We start from the raw sequence: 4,790 nt of genomic DNA, 5'->3' as shown, positions 1-4,790 counted from the left end.
ATGCTATTTTAAATTGAAAATAGGTTATAAAGTTTTAATCGCGAGTTTCCGATTGTTTAACTGCTAAGACTTTCCAATTGAAACAGTTTAATTTTTAACGTTAAAATTGTAAAATTCTTCAATTTTAAACAAATTCTTAATCGTTTTGTGAAATCAATTATGATTCACTTGTGAATCCTTGGTGTCCACTTCAATTAAAAAAGAATCATGATTTATATTTGCAGTTGGTACACTAGAAATGATTTCTATCTACAATTATAAATTTGAAACGCTTCTAATTTTTAATTTTTTAAGTCGTTAAAACTGCATTCTAAAATTCGAAATGAAAAATGTACGCATTTAGGCCAGCATCTTTTAAAGCAGTATTTTTTCTTTTTTTCTCAGCTGTTTCACTTCGCTTAGATAGCTTTGCCTCTTTGCTGACCTGTTCTTAAAAGTGCAGGTTCTGTGCAACTTATCTGTGAACAACATATCTGTTGCATACAGCCTGTGCTGATAACAAGGGTGATTTTCGTCATACCAATCTGGGTACACCTTGCTTACATCCGCTATAGCATCCTTTAACATATTTTCTCGTATTCTTTCCTTCTGCATTCGTGGCTTAAATTTCATGACGAAAGTTTTCAAGTTGATGCGATGTCACGAAATTGATCTGTAGGCCTTCTCAAAAGAATCAGTTGCCAGCTTTTTTGGGTATTGTACTCTCGACAATTAATATAAATGTCATTTATGTCCCCTTGATCTGCATCGAGAGGTCTTTGCATCTCAGAGAGGCAGTCATCACACTTATATTCCTTGACAACTTTGTAGGCGACCCAACTTGCAAAAAATGTCACAGATGGTCCTTCAACGGTTATACTTACCCCAGCGAAGGCTGTGTCTTTGTTACTGCTGTCTTCATTGACGGTTTCGTTTACATGCTGATCATCGTCTTCACGAGTTCCATGTGCTTCATGTTTCTGAAAAATCATTCTCAATTTCATACGATTCTAAATCATCTGCGTCATTGAGTGTACCAGTTTCAAAGAACTGCGTCGTTCTCTCGTCGTTGACTTCTTCAGGAGCTATGAGGTTATTCAATTGCTCCTTCAGTGCTACTGGTAATATCGGTCATAAGCATGATTCATCCTCAGGAGTGGTATTACCTCTGCTTGAAGTTACAATATCCTTCACAGAAACCAAGATCCGAAAGGTCAAACGAACCATCCGACACGCAGGGTTTCAATTAAATCCATTCCGCCCTCGTAATCTGGAAAACAATTGCTCGACGGAACCCGTGTTGCAAATGACTGCACAACTGAAAGGAAGTGCAGGCATAAACCATATCCCGGTAGAGAATCAGTAAGCCTCGCACAGTTCCTTCAAGCGCTTGGAAATAAGGTAACCTGGTCAGTTTTCCTGATTTATTTTTCACGTGGATGGTAAGTTCCGTAATCAGACAGCCTTCTAGAACTTCAAGGCATCAAGGATTTTCGTGAGACAGACGGTGTTTGATGGGATTTTTGTCGTAAACATTGCTACTATTACAGACGTCTTCTACGACATTCATCTTTTCCACAAACCATATCGACTTAGTAATTGTCTTGGATGTTTTGGTTCTTTCCACATTAGATTTTTTCGCCGCTGTCATGGCTGCTGAAAGTGTTCCACTCACTAGTTAGAATGAATTTCTGACATTCTGCTTGTGAAAATTGTTCGGAAAGAGGTGTTCCCTTGAGATATGCCCAAGCATATTCGAAAGTTCATTAACAGAATCAGTTTTTCAAGTATCAATAACGTCCTGGAAAGAAACTTCTTCTTTAACTACCCAGTAAACATGGTTACAGAACAGATCTGTAACTGTTCTATAACACAAAAAAACATGTTCTAGAACAGGTTACGAACATGTGAGTAACTATGTCATCCCCCATACGCTAGAACAATTCTCTAACAGTTCTAGAACGCTGTAACAACCGATCTGTAACGTTTCTTGAACAATTATAGAACTCAATTACAAATGTTGTATAAAAAATCTTTAACAGATTTAGAACGCTCTGACAACCGATCTGTAACAATTTTAGAACTTTGGTACGCTGCATTGTAAAAAATCTAGGACAATTCTATAACAGTCCTACAACAAATCTAAAACAGTTTTAGAACTGTTATTTATCAAATATGTTACAGTGTTATGTACCCCTCACAGCAATAGGATATCCCGGGATATTCGATTTGACGCCATTTATATCCCGGATTATACCAGGGATAACCCGTCGGAATATCCTGCGAGGCGGACATTTTCATATCGCCATGAATAAATTTTGATCTAGGATAGCGTGTACGCAGTCCCGGCTAACAAAAATTATACGTCCGAGATATCCACATTCGGGATATTTGCAAGGGTCAGCTCGACCACAGTGTTAGCGAACTAACCTTTGTTCCTAATTTGTTCTAGAACAGACTTGTAACATGGTTCTAGAACTTCGATATAACACTGTTACGGCACAGTTCTAAAATAAAACTTAAACAAATATTATAGAGTGTCTATGATCAGTTTGTTCTAGAACAATTCCATAGCAACTGTTACAGAATCGCGCTGCCACATAATTCGAGAACAGTTCTTTCACAATTTTGTCACAGTGTTCTAGAAAGCTGTTATCTTTTTGTTCTAGAACAGTTCTGTCACCATCTTGTAACAACTGTTATAGAACACAGTTCCTTTTTTGATCTGGAACAGTTACAGGACGTGTTTGCTGGGTATGAGGGTCCTATTACTTTGCCAAGCACTAACAATTTTTTTAATGATGTGACAAAAGTCATGAAACGTTAAGATTTTTTTTTCTTTATGTGGGAAAAACGGGTTAGCTTAAGTAACTCTCAGTTTTGTATAAGCTTTTCTGTTAGGACTTCCTTGGTCAAAAACGAAAAGCTTAACATCAGCTCCGTATTCTTCAGCTTTGTCGCAAGTTTGTCGCATTAGAGTAACTATGTTTTCTGCAAACACATTGTTATGGGCTAAAGCGTACAAAATTATGAATCGCCATCGATAAAAAGGATGCAAACCGTTCAGAGTCACGGCAAATACTTTATTAGCACGCTTATCTGTTCTGCCAAGGTGGCCAAGATCTTTCGACCCCTCGATGATGTCCATCTTGGAGTCGTATTCTAAACACTCCATGATGTCCATTTCGTCCATTTTTCCGACACAACTTCTTGCACATTCTGGCAATTTTTTAAAGACTTCTGTCAAAGTTGTCATCGAAACGGAAAGAAATCCTGGATATACCTCGTTTCTAGCTATCCAAGTTTCCACGCTTCTGGGATGTGGCAGCATTAAACCTGCTTTCCGCATTCTTTCAGATGCCGAATGTTAATGCCAAAGAATCGCTAACAATCGCTCATTCGAGGAATAAGGTTCTTGCTACTTGGTACGATGTCTAAGCTGCAGTTTTATCATTGCCCTGCGCAATTTATCCTTGACATTCTGCCCATCCAAAAATGTTTCAAGGTCTAATTTAGGCGGGTCTTCTTTGCAATTTTTTGTGGAGTCTGTTTTAAGATCATAGCACAAAGCATGTCATTCTCTGCCTGTATCGTCAAAATTTTATCTGCATCGCTGATCTCGCTCACGTTCTCATCTTCGTTGGCGACTATTTCATTTTCTGCTGGTGGCCTGTACTCATTTTCAACCTAAAAACCCTGTGGAAGAGATGATGGGAGATTCATGCTACTTACGTATAATCTTCTTTCTGCACATTTTTGGTCAAAATCGGGCATGTACTAATCCACTGGGTGGTAGTGGATAGGAACTGCGATGGGAATCAATTTTCCATGAGGGGCAGGAGTTGTAAAATCTGCGGCTCGGAAGTGAAGTTGACATAGCCGTAAACGTGTTGTGCGGTATTTCTCTTCCACAATCCCTATTAAAAAAATATTTATGAATATGTCAACAATATACTCTGCTTTCTTAATTCAAGAAACTCAACTATGTTTTAGGAATCAAACTTCAATATTGAATTGACAATATTAAAAATTTAATAGTGACTGACTTTACAAGGCTATTATGGGTCTCAAAAATATTCAAAATGTGCCACTTTTTGGATTTTTACCCAAAATTTCTGGCGAACGAACTTGACCTTCAGTTCAGGATAATAAACGAGTGTACCAAAGGCCAATTTAATATATTAATTTTTTCAAAAATTATCGTGTTCACGGACAGACATATATACAGACACATTCGTAAAAAACGGTTTTTTGTTTTCAGGGAGTCTCAAAACGTGGACATTTAACAAAAACGGGGGGGGGGGGGCAAATTTTACACAAATCTAATACCTTCTCTGATGAGAATGTAATATATTTAAAAGTTTTGAAAATGCTTCAAGATATTTTTTTAATATATCTTAAAATTGTAAAAAATAGGTGTTTGATGATTTCGAAGTTGAATTTCTACTTTGTATTTTTTTAAATTAAATAATTTTAATGGAATGTTTAACAGTATTGCGAAAAATTTGAGAAGATTTACAAAATAGTAAAAAAAATCTTTAAGATTATGAGGTAATTTTTTCGAAATTTCACACCAATGTTATGAAAACTGGAAATCGCTGTAAATGATAATTAAAAGTCCTAAAAAATTATATTAATAATTTGAAAACATTTTTTAAATGTAAAAGGAAATTGAAATTTTGATAAATTGCATATTTAATTTTGACTTTTTATTTTCAAAAATTACATAAATATAAGAGAATTTTAAAAGTATTTTGAAACTTTTCAAAAATTGTAAAAAATATGGAAGATTTCGAGGCAATTTTTAGCGA

Source organism: Belonocnema kinseyi, chromosome 2 (genome assembly GCF_010883055.1).
Source record: "Belonocnema kinseyi isolate 2016_QV_RU_SX_M_011 chromosome 2, B_treatae_v1, whole genome shotgun sequence".
NCBI classification, from domain to species: domain Eukaryota; kingdom Metazoa; phylum Arthropoda; class Insecta; order Hymenoptera; family Cynipidae; genus Belonocnema; species Belonocnema kinseyi.
Note: the sequence above shows the minus strand (reverse complement) of the source record.